The sequence below is a fragment of the Nansenia antarctica genome (genome assembly GCF_963989245.1).
Source record: "Nansenia antarctica genome assembly, chromosome: 18".
Taxonomy (NCBI): Eukaryota; Metazoa; Chordata; class Actinopteri; order Argentiniformes; family Microstomatidae; genus Nansenia; species Nansenia antarctica.
In genome coordinates this window covers 10,113,899-10,131,374 of record NC_137691.1, presented here as the reverse complement: position 1 = coordinate 10,131,374, position 17,476 = coordinate 10,113,899, and positions in this window count along the sequence as shown.

Sequence of the window (17,476 nt, the reverse complement as noted above, 5' to 3'; positions counted from 1 at the left end):
TTAACGAACCCTTGAGTTGAGTCCTCCGTGATTTATTACATGGTGTCAGAAGCGGACCATTTTTGCTAAAGTTAGTAAATCATGGCGAAATTTAACCCACCGGATAGTTTTTCTTTTGATAAACCGATGGAGTGGACCGACTGGAAGAGGCGCTTTGAGAGATTTCGAGTAGCTACCGAGCTCAACAAGAAGACGGGAGAAATACAAGTATGTTCCTTGATATATGCAATGGGGAGTGAAGCGGATAATATCTTCAAATCGTTCACGTTTACCGTAGAAAGTCATGCGAATAGTTACAACGTTGTGATGAAAACATTTGATGAGTACTTTTCCCCAAGACGGAACGTTATCCACGAGCGCGCAGTCTTTTACCAGAGTGCAGCGGCATGGTGAGCAGGCAGAGACATTTATCAGAGCTCTTTATGACCTATCAGAACACTGTGAGTTCGGCGAAGTAAGGGATGAGAACATTCGGGACCGGATCGTAGTGGGGATTGTGGATAAGGAGCAGTCTCGTAAATTGCAGCTCATGTCAGGTCTCACTTTGGCGCTAACCATACAGTCTGTTCGGCAGTCGGAGACCGTTAACATGCAAGTCAATGCACAGGAGGAGGCTAATGTAGCCACCGCAGCCGTACAAGAAGTGCGGGGAGCGCGAAATAAAAATCTAAAATGGCGGCGAAATGACCAGAGAGGAGGAAGAGCCGCAAAGCGTGGAGGGAAGTGCGGCCGGTGTGGGAAAACGGAGCACATTGACCCAGAGAGGTGCCCAGCTCGAAATACGACATGCAATAAATGCAACAGGACAGGACACTGGCAGAGCCAGTGCAAAACCAAAGCGGTGAGTGAAGTAACGGATGAGACAGATGAGCAGGAAGAATACTACATGGGATCAGTGAATGCAAAAACAAGTGTTGAGCAGTGGAATGTACAGCTTCTCATTGGTGCAACATCAGTGAAGTTTAAAATTGATACAGGAGCTGATGCCAGTGTTATGTGTGAAGAGACTTTTAACATGCTTATTCCAGAGAGGGAACTGAAACAGACCAGTGTAGCACTCACCAGCCCAGGGGGTCAATTAGACTGTCAAGGACAATTCCAAGCTAGCACTACATACAAGAGCAAGTCATACTCGTTCCCAGTGTTCGTCATCAGAGGACAGTCTGTCAACAACTTACTCAGCAGGTCCACAGCAGCAGAGATGGGCCTTGTGAAACGTATCGAGGAGGTCCATAGTGCCTTCGGTGAGCATGGCACACTCAAGACGGAGCCTGTGAAGATACAGCTCAAGGACAACGCCACTCCATATGCGGTGCACACAGCGCGCAGGGTCCCAATACCGCTGAGGCCCAAGGTCAGAGAGGAGCTACGCCGCATGGAGGAGAACGGTATCATAGAGGAGGTAACCGAGCCAACTGACTGGTGTGCCCCTATGGTGCCTGTGCTCAAGAAGAATGGAAAGGTGCGTATATGTGTTGATCTCAAGAAACTGAACGAACAGGTCAAGAGAGAGAGATTCATCCTACCTACACCAGAAGAGATCATAGCCGAGCTGAGTGGAGCAACGGTGTTCTCCAGCCTGGATGCAGCCTCGGGGTTCTTCCAGATACCTCTGCACAGCGAGAGTAGCCGGCTCACCACATTCATCACTCCTTTCGCAAGGTACTGTTTCCGGCGCCTGCCGTTCGGAATAACGAGCGCCCCGGAGATATTCCAAAGGAAGATGACTGAGACACTCCAAGGCCTGCAAGGCGTCGCAGTCTATATGGACGATATATACGTGTACGGAAAGGACATGGAAGAACATGATCTCCGTCTCCAGAAGGTCCTGGAGAGAGTCGAATCTTCTGGGCTCAAGCTCAACAAGGAGAAGTGTAAGCTAAGGCAGACACAGCTCAGCTTTCTGGGACAGGTGGTCAACGCCACAGGTGTGCGGCCTGATCCAGCAAAAGTGCAAGCCATCCGGGAGCTCGCAGCACCAGAGAACGTGCATGAGCTCAAACGTGTCCTTGGCATGGTAAACTATCTCGGTAAATATGTGCCGAACCTGTCCACAGTGGGCCAGCCACTGTACGAGCTGCTCAAGTCCAAGACAGCCTGGACCTGGGGCCCAGCACAACACACAGCCTTTGAGAAGGTGAAAGAGCTCCTGATGACATCACCAGTATTGGTATTCTACGACGCCAACCGACCCACTGCAGTCTCAGCTGATGCAAGCAGCTACGGGCTCGGCGGCGTGCTGCTGCAGCTTCATGGAAAGGATTGGAAGCCAGTCGCATACTGTTCCAGGAGGCTGACGGATGCGGAAACCAGATACGCTCAGATCGAGAAAGAATGTCTGGCGAGTGTCTGGGCCTGTGAGAGGTTTGAGAAATACCTCTACGGCCTCGAGACCTTCGATCTAGTGACCGACCACAAGCCCCTGGTCCCACTAATGAACAGTAAGGACTTGGACAGCGTCCCACTAAGGTGCCAGAGACTTCTCATGCGGCTCATGCGCTTTAAGCCAGTAGCTAGTTATGCGCCTGGGAAGACCCTTGTAGTGGCAGACACACTGTCAAGGAGCCCTCTGAGCCACGCTGAGAACGGGAGAGACACACACTCTGAGGTGGAGTGTTACATCGCAGCTGTCATGGACAGTGTGCCAGCTAGCCCACGAAAGATGGACAGCATACGAGCAGCTACTGCGGCCGACGAGAGGCTGCCAACGGTGATCAGGTACATCAGGTCAGGATGGCCTGAGCACGCATATCAAGTACCAAGTGACATACGTGAGTACTTCGCTACACGAGATGAACTTTCAGAGTACGACAGGCTCGTCGTCAGAGGAAGCCGCATAGTGATACCAGCGACAATGAGAGCAGACATCCTCGATAGAATCCACGATGGACATCAAGGACTCTCAAAGTGTAGGGACAGGGCGAACGCCTCGGTCTGGTGGCCCGGCATTTCCACACAGCTCAAGAACATTGTCTATTCGTGTCAGTCCTGTTGTGAGTTGAGAAGAGCACAGCAGAAGGAGCCGTTGATATCTACTCCGCTCCCCGACAGACCATGGCAGCGTATAGCTCTAGACCTCTGTGAGCACAACAAGCAGAACTACCTAGTCATCTCAGACTACTACTCAAGGTATATTGAGATACTGCACATGACGACGACAACCAGTACTCAAGTTGCTTTGAAGCTCAAAGGAACATGCGCCCGCTACGGCATCCCAGATGTGGTTGTCAGCGACAATGGACCTCAATTCTCGAGCGCTGAGTTTCGAAACCTGGCACGTAAGCTCGACTTCGAACACATTACTTCGAGCTCACACAACGCACAGGGGAACGGTCATGCAGAAAGGGCGGTCCAGGTTGCTAAGCGAATCCTGAAACAGAAAGACCCTCTCATCGCACTCATGTGCTACAGGTCGACGCCCTGCAGTACAACGGGGGCCAGCCCAGCTGAACTGCTAATGGGCCGGAAGATCCGGACAACTCTACCGACCATCGAGGGGAACCTGCAACCCTCATGGCCTGACAAACAGCAGATCAAGCAGAAGGACGAGGCTGAAAAGAGGAAGCAAGCCTTCTACTACAACCGACGACATGGGGCGAGACCCCTACCTCCACTACAGCCTGGTGGTAAGGTCCTCACAAAACTGGACCACCAGAAAACCTGGACAGCTCCTGCAGTCGTGACCAGCGAGAGTGTCACGCCACGCTCTTATCTCATCGAGACACAGCAGGGGGTGTCACACCGCCGCAACCGACGCCACCTCCAGGCAGTTCCTGCTCCACAGCCAGCTGGGGACACAGCACCTGCCTCACCTGTTCGTGAGGACACCAGTCAGGAGCCAGGTAACGCCAGTATCAGCATACCTGCTGGTGCCGAAGGACTGTCACAGACCAGGTCTGGACGGATCTCCAGACCGGTTGTCAGACTGGACTTGTGAGTTAACAAGTCCTCTCATGACTTTCTTTTTTTGGGGGGGGGAAGTGAAGGGAAAAGAGTTCCTGGTGGTAAAACCACAATACTGAATGTCAAAAGAGTTCCAGAATGTGAACCGTTCATTTGATAATTATTTGCTAATCCAAATGTTGATTGATATTATTGTTTATTGATTGCGATAGAATAACATTGTTTTACAGAATGTTCATCTGTTGTTTACTTCAAGGAAAGAAACGAAAAGGGGGAGATGTCATAGTATTGACGTGACTACAATACGTAATCTATGCACGACACAGACGTAAACAGATATGCGTGAGTTACGACAGTAGAGGGTATATAAGTCATGCTACTGTGTCTGTATGCCATGTGACTGTGAGCCGGGAGTATTAAATATATAAAGTTAACGAACCCTTGAGTTGAGTCCTTCGTGATTTATTACACTTATCAAGTGGATGATTTTCATGGAATCACGCCGAAGGTGTTTCCACACACATGCTCTCTATGTAACTCCATGCCAAATTCCAGTAAGACATGGAAGGACCACTTCAACGGAGTGACCCATAGTTACAGCCGACGACAACTGTTGCTTCAATATCCAGATTTGGAGAAACATGAGACATCCTATAAGAAGGTGATTCCTGTCCCACGTAGAGAGGATGTTTCTCCTCCAAGAAGAGGACCCCGTCCTTCTATGCCATATAAGAGACCACATAACTCAGAGCATGCCTCAGGTGCTGACACCTGGCCTATACCTGAAAGGCACCATTTGAAGCCCAGGGCTGGAACAAAGGTGGTGGTAACCAAATTTCCCCTGGGCTCTGTTGGTGTTGAAGACTTGCTGACTCTGGCTAAGCCCTTTGGCACGGTTGTAAAACATTTGGTGTTTCCCTGCAAGGGCTTCCTAGAGTTTAGTGAACACGAGGAGGCAGTCAGTATGGTGAACAGCTTGATGTGTGTTAAGCCAGCTTATGTAAAGAACAATAAAATAACCTTGTACCTGTCACCTATGGTGTGCAATATTCACACACCAAGGTTGGATGAACCAGAGAAACGGTCAACCAAACGCAACATCAACAACGCACTGGTCACTTTTTCCCGTGTTCCTCCTGGGAAGGAAAGAGAAACTGAGATTATGGAGTTGGCCAAAATGTTTGGGGAAGTGCGGCATTCTCAATTTTCAAACGATCAGGCCCTGATCGAGATGGTAGATTGGAAGGATGCTGTCATTATGGTGAAGTACTACCACACCAACCCCCTCAGGATCAATGGATAGAGTGTCAAAGTCAGCTCTAACTCCTCAAACAAGCGATTAAGAGAGAGTCCTGACTCCGCCACACACAAAAGATTTTCTTAACTGAACTCAAAAAGGCCCTAATATGGCTCCAACAACAGTTGTCCTGGTCCTCGGTCCTCTAATAAAAGACAAGGAATCAACCTGGTCTCCCCGCTGTCACTCTAAAAGAAAGGCTTTTGTAGTCCCAGATAACATATTGATCTATTCGAGCAATAACCACAAACATTTTCTAAATCTGGATTGTACAACAATAATATATTTTATAAATGCAATTCAGCATGCTGACTTTAGATGGAGTATTATCATCATAGGACATTGCCAGAGAGAGAAAGAGTAAGTCACAAAAGTAAACAGACATGTACACTTTAAGACACAATAGTATACAAAAAAAGAAAGGGGGCAAATTCAATAGACGGCATACTGTAAGTTAAAGATATTTCAGTTCAAGCTGTGACTTGAGAAACGTTAAGCTATATCAGCTATTTTAACAACATGACATCTAAGTAATAATGATTACGGTAGATTAAACAGTACCATCCATATTACAATAACACATAACATGCCTGCAAAAACTACTGCATGGCTCAAATGTCCTGTATCAATAAGAAGGGAGTCCTGTCCTTGGAATCAACAAACTGCTTTCTGTGTCAAACACAAGTGCGGTGTGGACTCTTCATAACATTGTGTACGATGACCATTAAATGTCTACGTTATTTAACTTAGAGGTACATGCTCCTCTTTCTGCGAGTAAAAATAAGTCTTTAAATCAATAACCTGTTTATGAATGACACTCAAATGCTTTCTTAGGGCTCCTTTCCAGTTGAAGGACTTGTTGCATACCTTGCACATATGTGGCTTCACTCCAGTGTGAACCCTCTGATGGACGCTTAATTTATCTGCTGTAAAAAAGCTTTTTTCACAGGTAGCGCACTTGAAAGCTTTCTCCCCTGTATGTATCTTCATATGCACTGTGAGAGCTTCACTGACTGTGAAACATTTGCCGCAATCTTTGCATCCGTACGGTTTCAGACCAGTGTGCTTGGTCATATGTGTGGTAAGGGACCTCTTAATAGAAAAACATTGCCCACAAACTTGGCAGCGATGGGGCTTCTCGTTAGTGTGTATCTTCATGTGTGTTGTTAAGCTCCCATTCCGGGTGAAGTGTTTGCCACATTCTTCACAATTAAATGGTTTCTCCCCGGTATGACTCGCCTCGTGCGTTTTCAAATTGTAGGATGTCTGAAAGCATTTGCCACATTCTGAACACTTATACGGTCTCTCCACTAGGTGACATCTTACATGCACATTCAAGTTAGCATTTGTGGTAAAACATTTCCCGCAAATGTAACAAAAGGGCATTTCCCCCATATGAATGATCATGTGAGCGGTCATCTTTTTTGCTGTCCGAGAGCCTTCTCCACACACACCACAACAGTGTTTCTTCTCCTTGGCATGTGTTAGCGCGTGATTGATGAGTTGATTCATGAAGTCAAAAGGCTTCCCACACACCTGGCAATAACTCGGTGTAGCTAGTTTTTTACCCCGACTCCTTATACGACGCTTTTTGTCTTTCGCATCTTTGGCACCGGTTTTAACGCTGTGTGACTTTACTGGCTTTGACCCTGATGATAGCACTTTGCTCTCCTCTGCGTAATCACTGTGTTCACTCTGAGCAGTGTCTGCTTTGGTTGCTGCAGAAACGGGTTCAGAGTCACTGTCACTTTCTGATACTCCGTTACCATCTCCTTCCTCTGTCCCGTCATAGTTTTCAGCATTTTCATGCTGAGCCGCAGAAAGTTCTGTATCGGTTGCAGAGATGGAGAGATAGAAACCAGCCGCTTCCGGTGCTTTGTAAGCAACTCTATGAAGTTCTATATTGAGATCCTTGGTTGTGTCGATGGGTAGTGAGTCTTTGTTCACCACGACACTGGTTTGGTGAAGATGTGGTTGAGGTGGGTCCTGATCACAGTCTCTAGTCGCCAGCCCTTGCCCCTGACTGGTCCTGAGCTCCTCGTCCTCTGTGCCACGTGTGGGGCATGGTTTTTCGATTTTGTGCATGTTCTTCATATGATTGATTAAGGTGCCATTTCGAGGAAAGTGTGTGCCACATTCTTGGCAGTGATATGTTTTTTTCCCGGAATGAACAACCTCATGCGATTTCAAATTGTACAACGTGTAAAAGCATTTTTCACATATGGAACACTTGAATGGCCTCTCTCCTTTGTGATGCCTAGTAATATGCACGTTCAAATTAGCAACAGTAGTGAAACATTTTCCACAACGATCACAGCTAGCTATTTTTCCCATGTGAATTATCAAGTGATCGATCATATTTTTCGCTTCCCTAAATTCTTCACCACACACACCACAGCGAGGTTTTTGATCCTTTGCATGTGTTCGCACATGATTGATTAAATGATTCATGAAGTTAAAGGTCTTCCCACAAACCTGGCAAAGACACGGTGTAGCCAGCCTTTTACCCCGGTTCCTGGTGCGACGTTTCTTCTCTGTCTTTTCTTTCGGTTTCGGACCCCGTTTCTTTGGAGGCGTTTTGTCTTTCTCAACTCTTGTTCTTAGTCCCCCTTCTCTCCCCCCCTCTCTACCCCCATTTCTCCCCCCTTCGCTTTTACAAGTTGTTGTGTCTTCTACACTTGTGCGTACAGTCGTATTGTTGTTTAGTGGCTTTGATCCAGACGACGGTGCGTGATCACTAACTCTGTCTTCATTCTGAGCTGCAGAACAGTCTGCAATGGCTGCTGCAGAAATGAGTTCAGAGTCATTGTCACTGGGTATTTCTAATACATCGCCTACTCCTTCCTCCATCTCGTCATCGCTTTCACTCGGGGTGGCAAAAATGTCTGTATTGACTGAAGAGAATGACTGAGAGTCACCAGATGAACCAGTCTTCCCATCCAGTTCTGTTTCAATCTCTTCTGTCGTGTTGAAGGGTAGCGGGTCTCTGCACTCCATACCTTTAGATTTGGTAAAGACACAATGGCTGAGGTGGGTCCTGATCACAGTCACTAGCCCCACGCTCCTGTCCCTCTGGGTCTGGGTCCTCCTGCATCACTGGGGCTCCACACCTTCTTGTGGTACCGTTGCTCATTGTTCACCTCCTCTTCTGAGATAGAGAGGATGTACCGCTGAGGGTCTGCATAGAAGAATGAAATATATAAAACAACTTTACTCTTACTCTAAATCTACTTGTGCTGTTGCTGACCTGACAAGACCTGAGTCTGATTGCTGGAATGAAATAGAGCAGTTCCATGGATACATTATCTTCCTAGTGAGGAGCTCTGATCAGAGAGGAATCAAAGTGACATGAATGTTGAATTAACATTTTCATTCCAGTGTTTAGTTAAACTCACTGATTGATTTTTTTAAATATAGAGATATTTAACAGATTGGCCATCCAAATCAAGCGATAAATTGTACAAAAGTGCAATATAACATGCCCTAAATTAGGATAGCATCCTCCTCTATGCATGTCCTATGACCAGTATAAATCTCAGACAGGACGCTGTCTGGCCCTGAACCACTAACCCTATCTGTCTGGCCCTGAACCACTAACCCTATCTGTCTGGCCCTGAACCACTGATATTTTACTATTGTTTTTCATTTGACAAGTTACCCACATGTCCACGACGATAGTTCAACTACTTACCAAGTCTAAAATTGAGAGAGTTCGTTTGAATGTCCATGCACAAAACGGATATTGATTGTAACTCGCTGGATAACTTTCAAATCGCTTGGCTTGAATGGCATACCAACAAACATCTGCACAAGTCTGCACTTCCTTGTTCTACGCACGTGGCTGTATGCGCGACGTGAGAGATGACTATGTCAGTACCGCCACCTGCTGGTCATTGTGCTGAACTGAACTGAAACTGAAACTCTCAACTCAGAGAGATGCAGCCAGGGAAGCTTGTCCATAACTCTTTATCAACAAGGCATGGCTATAGCAACATGATTGTCTTTAGGGCCTGTCAGGAGCCTTCAGAAGCTCTAGTCTAGTGCATACAGAAAGGTGTTGCTAGGATCCCTATGAGAGTGTGCAAATATGAACAAATGACCCCCATCCTGTATCTCTTCACTGGCTCTACACCAAGCCTTTTATCACTGTCTTGGACGTTTCTCAAGGACACCTGTCTTAACTCAGAGAGATGCAAAGTAGCTTATCCATCCCTCTCTCTCTAGAAGGCAGTACTATTGCAACATGCCTCTCTGTAGGGTCCCTGTTTATATACAGTATACATATATATATTATATATATTTGTATCCTGTTTATATCCTGCTTATTCTATTATTGATTTTGTATTTATACTGCAATGCCAATGTCTAATTGAACCTGTACCCTATAATGTTACTCCTTGTATCTGTGCATTGATGTAATAAAAGCAATTCTGATTCTGATTCTGATTCTGATTCTGAACTTTACTCCATGAATCAGCCTATTATGCTCCTTCTATGAAATGATGTTACCACACGCAAGCGGTTACATTTCACAGCAACTTGTGCAAAACACACCTCAGATAACTACAGTTGGTTAGCAGCTTGACATTTCACCAACCCTAGTAATATACTGTATATACTGTAACATAACACTCCCCATAACACTCCCCACTCTTTTTTATCGTCTAGCTTCAATGCCAAAGCAATGAAGTTTGAAGAGCCAATTAATACACTGTTTGTTGGGTTATTTATATAACACATTTCATACAACAGAGGCAATTCAAAGTGCTTTACATAGAGCTTAAAAAAATACAAGAAAAGGAGAATAAGTAAGAAAAGAAAATTAAGTCATAAATGCTGCAGAACATGAAGGTTTTTAGCCTAGTTTTAAATATTTTGGGCCTGTTTGAGTTATTCAGAGGGTGAATCCCAATTCACCACTCCGGCTCCTCTTTTTCTTTTCGCCCCTGCCCTTCAAACAGCCTGAGTCCGCCTCTGCTTGTGTCCTTGCCCTGAGTTTGACTCCGAGTATCATCTTGCTGGCTGGGAAAATATATTCATCACACTGTTCTTGATGTGTTCAGGGACATCCAAAAACATGGAATATGTCACAAGCATCAGCTTTATTCATCCTCAGTAGCATGTCACACCTGTGGGGACAGTTTAGGTGTTCACTGGAAGGGTACAACAGACTCACAGGCATGTGTAAGAGCAGAGCATTACTGTATACAGACTAGATAACACTAGCTTCTAATACTGACGTTAGCTAATGCTTAACGCTATTTGCTGGCCTTCTGCAAACGTATCAGAGACCAAACCGGGCTACATGACTGCAAGAGAATATGTCCACTATGCAGTGAAATCGGCGAAAAGTAGCTTCAAAATGAATTAATACTAATGTTGGAAGACTGGATGCTCTCCCGCTTTCTACTCTGCCGAAATGGTCAAGTATATTACTCGGTATTCCCCTGTGTGAATACTATGGTAACTGGTCAGATTCTGACCAGTAGGGGGCGCCTGTCTGGACAGCCTGGGTCTTGTGTCATTGGGATGAGGGGGCTAATTCAGCTGCCTGTGTTTACATAGACATCTAGTATAGAGAGGGTGCGATGATGTCATCAAGAGTGGACACTCACGCCACACACCTCTTTTATGTCCTTGGACTTGCTTTGCTCCTGATCCCCAAATCTCATTTTAGTGAGATGACCAATAATATCCACCATACGTCGCTGGTCTGGGACAGAGAGGGGGAGAGAAGAGAAGAGAACATGGGAGGTGAAAGAGAGAGAAGAAGAAATAGGGAGAAGAAAATAGTTAAATCAATAAAAACGAAATAGTGAACATAAAGTAAAGTTAAGAACAACTGCAGTATCGCACACAAGCACACACGCCACACCGACATTACCTTCTTCTCTTTGGGCATCTTGGTTGTAGCGCATAGAGCGAGAGCCGTCCCATTTGCTCTTCTGGGCACTCACTCTGGAAATGCACAGTTCCAATTACCTCAGTAATTCAAATATGACACATTCTAACACGTTTTTTAAAAAATGCACACAAAGTGAATTGAACTGAAAACGAACTGAAATGAATCCTCATGCATAATGACAGCAACTTTCTATTCATGAATAACATTTCAAAATGTATTGAGTAAATTGTAATGTTGACCAACCAATGTATAAAGGCAGCTGCATCATAACCAAGATGGACAGACACCAAATAAGATTGGTGTTATGAGAGATGCAGACTCAAGATCTTTGTGCACACTATACAATAGAGCAGGGGTCGGCAATAGGCGGCCCGCGGGCCATTGCTGGCCCATCACCAATAATATTTGGCCCAGCAGAATATTTGGAGAATCCACTTTTTTTTTTTTTTTCTTTTTTTTTTTTTTACAATATCCGACCGACAGTCCCACATATAGCGCCTATAATGTCCGAATAGAGAATCTACCTCCACCTGAATAATGCTTATTGTACTTTTATCCATGTTGAGAGTGAATGACACAGGGACAGACAATCAGGCAGCGGGGTGCACCGAAGCGCACTGACGCTGAACCCCTCATAGTGAATCATAAGTAGGTGGACAACGTGTAGTGCTGAAATAGCCGTGTGTGGTTTGAAAAAAATAACACCAGCTCAGTAAATAATTCAAACGTAATGTTTACGTATATGTGACTGCAACACACATATGAACAGTAACAAAGCAAATTCTGTTTAATATTCTGAAAAACATTGACAACAAAATCGGTGAAAAAAAGAAAAGAAAGAAAAGTAATCCGCTTATGCGAGGGGTGGTGGTGCATAGGCCTATGCTCCTGAAACGACAGAGCAAACACGCTATTAGGGATAATAATTACAATGAGCCATTCATTCAAAATATACAAAATACAATTAGGTTATTAAATACAATAACGACAGGCTTGGTACTCACTTAATGTGAAAAGTGGCATCTCCCATCGGTCAGTATTTGCTTGATATCTGGTTATATGGACGTCACTTTAATCCGCAGGCAGTTCTCAATATTTTTTTTGCATCAATCGATTCCTCTCGTGCGTCTTTATCACATTCATTGAGGAAAAGGACAACTCGCATGTATAGAAAGGGAACATTGTGAGCACGGAAGATGTGAGTCTCACAACGGCTTTGCGTTGATGAAACCAGGTAGGATGAACATTATAGTTCGCTGTCCATTCCTCTTTAAATGCCCTGTTTTCACCGTCAACTTTCCTCTTTACACCTTTGGAGAGTGACATGATGTTTCTCTTGCTAGTTAGCAGGTTAAATGTTTAGCTAACTTCACCCGACACGCAAACAACCAATCCAATAATAATGTGACCTTGTCTGGGAGGAGGGGGGAATCATTCAGAATGAAAGTATGTTAAATAATTATTAGAATAAGCTAGGCTGCGCTACATCGTCAGTCCACACATTTATTATTCAAAACTATGGAAAAGGGTGAAACTACGTTTCAACGTTGTTGAGAATCACAACACAAACTTGCTAGTCAAGCCAAAATACTGCAACGTAATGGATTGGACTGCTACCTAGTTAACTACAACACTACTTTACATTGTTACCTAGTTAACTACAACACTACTTTACATTGTTACCTAGTTAACTAGAACACTACTTTACATTGTTACCTAGTTAACTACAACACTACTTTACATTGTTACCTAGTTAACTACAAGACTACTTTACATTGTTACCTAGTTAACTAGAACACTACTTTACATTGTTACCTAGTTAACTAGAACACTACTTTACATTGTTACCTAGTTAACTACAACACTACTTTACATTGTTACCTAGTTAACTACAACACTACTTTACATTGTTACCTAGTTAACTACAACACTACTTTACATTGTTACCTAGTTAACTAGAACACTACTTTACATTGTTACCTAGTTAACTACAACACTACTTTACATTGTTACCTAGTTAACTACAACACTACTTTACATTGTTAGCAGGCTCACAAAACAAGCTGTGTTAGTTGACTAGCGATGTGTAAATTTTTCGAAAGAAAAGTCAAAGCATTAGAATGTGTCACATTTTTTAACAATCAATTACTTATGAATGAATTAATGGAATGAATGAATGGTCTTTATTGTCATTGCTACAGTACAGGTACCAAACAACGAAATTTCGGAGGGGTGGCTCCCCTGGTGTTAGGAAAAAAAAAAAAAAAAAAAATGGGCCCGCCATCTAGTGGCTCAAAAAAAAAATGGCCCGAGGCCAAACCTAATTGCCGACCCCTGCAATAGAGTATACAGTATAGCTGAACTCACGTGAATGGTGTGTTGTCTCGTGAAGGTGTCTGTAAGAATGAAATAGGCATTTTAAAAAAAACAGCAGTTATTATATCCAAGGGAAGCACAATCATCTCATAAGTACACTACAGAATGATGCTCACTTTCTCTGCTGCCTTCTCTTTGCGCTGAACATTGGGAGAGGACACCTGCTTCTTCAGAGGTTTGCTCCACTTCTTTGCCTTCTTAGCAGCTGGAATAAGGCAAACATAAGAAAAGTCTGAACAATTTGATTGGTTGCCAATCAAAAGACTAGAACGTGTCACATATCTCCCCTAACCCTGCCACCTCCATCCCCCCTGGACATTAGCTGTGTTAATTGTTCCCTGTTCGTTAATTCTGTGTTCTATGTGCTCATGTTATCTGTTGCTTGTTGTTTCTGTGTTTTCCCATATTGTCAGTGTCTTTGAGCCCCGGAAAAGCGCTATATAAACACAATGAATTATTATTATTATTATTGAAATTCAATAACTGCTGGGGTTTTTTAAATGCCTATTTCATTCTTACAGACACCTGATTTTTTTTTTTTTTACATTGTTGATGACAGAACGTGTGTATGTATCCCCAATCGCTTTATAATAAATGTTTAACTTTTGCTTCCTGCGCTCACGTCACTGTGCCTATGAACCTGTCTGTTTTACACCTGACCTGGTAGTTTATAACTTTAATCTAGATCAGAATGATTCAGATTATCTCTTGCTATCCAGGATCAGATCAATCAGTCAGATTATATACCTAGTGTCATAGGGGGAAACTTTGTTTCAAAAAATTGCAGAGGCTTTTATTGCAGAACATGGCCTTCCTTGTTAAAACAAGACAGTATTTTTTATTTTATTTTGACTGGAACCTTCTCCTGGATGGATGACGCCTCATCACGGACATCTAATACTGATCGCACCTGAGGCGAATCACGTGACTCCACTCATTGATAATAGGACTCTCCCTCCCTTATTGTCAGGCAGGTTGTCAAATGGCTTCTCCCCTGTGATTGGCTGCCCGTGTTCAGTCTTCCCTGTGATTGGCTGCCCGTGTTCAGTGTACTTAGGCTGGTGACTTTTCCCGCCTCTTCCCCCCCATTCTACTATGCGCTAGCCAGCGGAGCAGTGTGTGTCGTATGGAACCTTCGTAAATGTTCAAAATTCCCGCGATATTTATCACCTAAGGTAAGGAAAGTGTCCAAAAGAAAGTGTACAGTCGTTGACAGTCTGTATTCTATGAATTTTCTATGAATTTCCCACCCCAAACTATTGTCTATGGCGTGTATTGAAATGAAATGTAAAGCTAGCTAAGGCTAGCGTGTTAATTGCTGCACACTTTGACTTTACAGACGTTTTAAGTTGGCTACTTTAATTTTGCGTTGCAGTTTTATTTATATAATTGAGTGAATGTCCCCGTCCTTATATAATTGTCAGGTAGGTGAAGGTGATGTAGTTACAGGTAGATGGTTGTCAGGTAGGTGAAGGTGATGTAGACCTAGAAGAGTGGCAGGTAGCCTAGGTGTAGCTCTGCTTTCTGTGGTAAATAATTGTATATTGCTTGATGTCTCTCAATGTGATCTTTATATGACCATTATATACAACCTCTGCTAACATTTGAAACCTTTGAAATGCTTTATGGAGCATGTTTGTTTTTAGTTTTCTTGTGTGTTTTGGGGTCATTTATGTTGACACAGTACGTCATTGTCAGGTCATAGTGTGCAAGTATAACATATATAATTTCAAAGCCCCTTTCGATTACTCTCTGACGATATCATCACATAAAGTTCTACTTTTCCGAATAGTCACCAAGGCACGCTGCAAGCGCTATGGTTATTCGTTGTGAATGGAGCTGGAAATAGCCCCGTTGTCCAGCTGAAGCCCCGTAATATGTGATTGTAGTGCTGCTTGCATGGATTTTATGACGTTGTATTTAATAACGTTTATTCCGTTCTGCTTTTATTTGATATTCGGGGTCTTATAGGGCTCTCCGCGCTCTCTTTCTGCTGATTGTGCGATTTCCTCCGTGTGTGTGTGTGTGTGTGTGTGCTCCGTAGTAGTATGCAGTTATGGAATTTTTGTAATAAAGTTTATCTGGTAGGTATTAAACCTGGATAGGCTGAGAGCCGCTGCCACCACCTTTGTTTTACCGGTCTGGTCCGGATGTCAGAACCCTGAGAATACCACTCACACGACCACAGTGTATCAAAAAGATATATCACTTTATTTAATAAAATACAAGTTCAAGTTCATCAGCTCTGCGCGGGTTACTAGTGGGCCGCTAGGAGACCGGCCCTGCCACGACCTATCCCCCCTCCACACAGTCTGTTCGGGAGCGGAGCTTGGTGGACGATACAGGGCTTATGTTTGGGGCGCTGCCCTCGCTCGGCTCTCATTTATCAGTGTCATACCAGCAATCAAAAGTCAGCTGGGTATGATCAATTCCGGGGGTCTCTGTCAACGGCGGCAGTTCCCCCCAGGTGAACCCCATTTCCCTAATGACTTGTCCCGCTCCCATGGGAACCAAAGTTCTCTACAATATTGATCACTGTGATGTGGTTTAACTGATTGATTGAAAACCTTTATTGTCCCCAATGGGGAAATTTTGTTGTCAAACAGCTCAGTTAGGGCAGAAAACATTCAGTACAGAAAACAGAAAAACATTCAATAAAAAAACATAAAACAGTGCAGGCTCAATAAGTAAAAAGTTCCAAAAGTTCCATCTCCAGGTCTCCCCCACCCTGCAGGGCCTGGTTGTAGAGTCGGAGTGCAGCTGGAATAAAGGACTGTCCAAATCTTTTTGTACTTTGACGGGGGAGAACAAATCTGTGGCTGAACTTGCTCCTCATCCCTGCCAGCTCGCAGTACATCGGGTGGGAGGGATTGGCCAGCATGGCCGCCAGTTTTTTCCCCATCCTCTGTTCTGCCACCACCTCTAGGCTGTCCAGCCCGGTCCCCACCACAGAGCTGGCCTTCTTCACCAGTTTGTTTAGCTTCGCAGCATCCCTGGCACAGATGTTTCCACCCCAGCAGGCCACGGCGAAGAACAGAACGCTGGCAACCACCGACTGATAAAACATTTGCAGCAGCTTGTTGCAGACACCGAAAGACCTCAGCCTTCTCAGGAAAAACAGTCTGCTCTGCCCTTTCCTGAGAAGAGCCTCGGTGTTGTCAGTCCAGTCCAGTTTGTTATTAATTTGTACTCCCAGGTACCTGTAGGAGTCCACCCTCTCGACTTCCACCCCCTTGATGGTGATGGGGGCTGGGGTCCTTCTCTTCCTCCTAAAATCCACCACCAACTCCTTTGTTTTGCTGGTGTTAAGCAAAAGGTAGTTGGTGTCGCACCACTGCACGAAGCTCTCCACCAGGGCCCTGTACTCCTCATCCCTGTCGTCTGTGATGTAACCGACGATAGAGGAGTCATCCGAAAACTTCTGCAGGTGGCACTGGTCGGAGCTAAACTGGAAGTCGGAGGTATAGAGGGTGAAGAGAAAGGGTGACAGAACAGTTCCCTGGGGGGCACCGGTGTTGCACACCACCACCTCAGACTGACAGCCCTGCAGTCAACTAACTAGCCAACTCCGTACTACGTTAGCGGAGCGAATTACGTGTGAAATTAGCATGCTAGCAGGTGTTTTCATATAAAATGTTAGATATTATATCAGCCATAGCTGACTAGTGAGCCTGCATCAACCTTAATGCTATTCAAGTGCAAGAAGATTACATTTGTCTTCGCCGTTTAAGATACACACATTCATCTGCTGTGGTAAGCACAGAGCAGTAGAGTGACGTCACTGGCCAATAGGGAGTGGACTGCTTCTGCTTTCGGCGCCAAAGAGAACTGGTCTCGTGACCCAGGACGCTTCAGAACGTTGAGAAAGTTTACCTCAGAAAGCCTCGAGACAGCAGAGACCAATCAGATCTCATGCTATACACATCATAACGGCAGAGAGACTCTGAGAAGGGGAGAAGGTCCGCTTCAAAAGCATGAAGCGGAACCACCTGGCC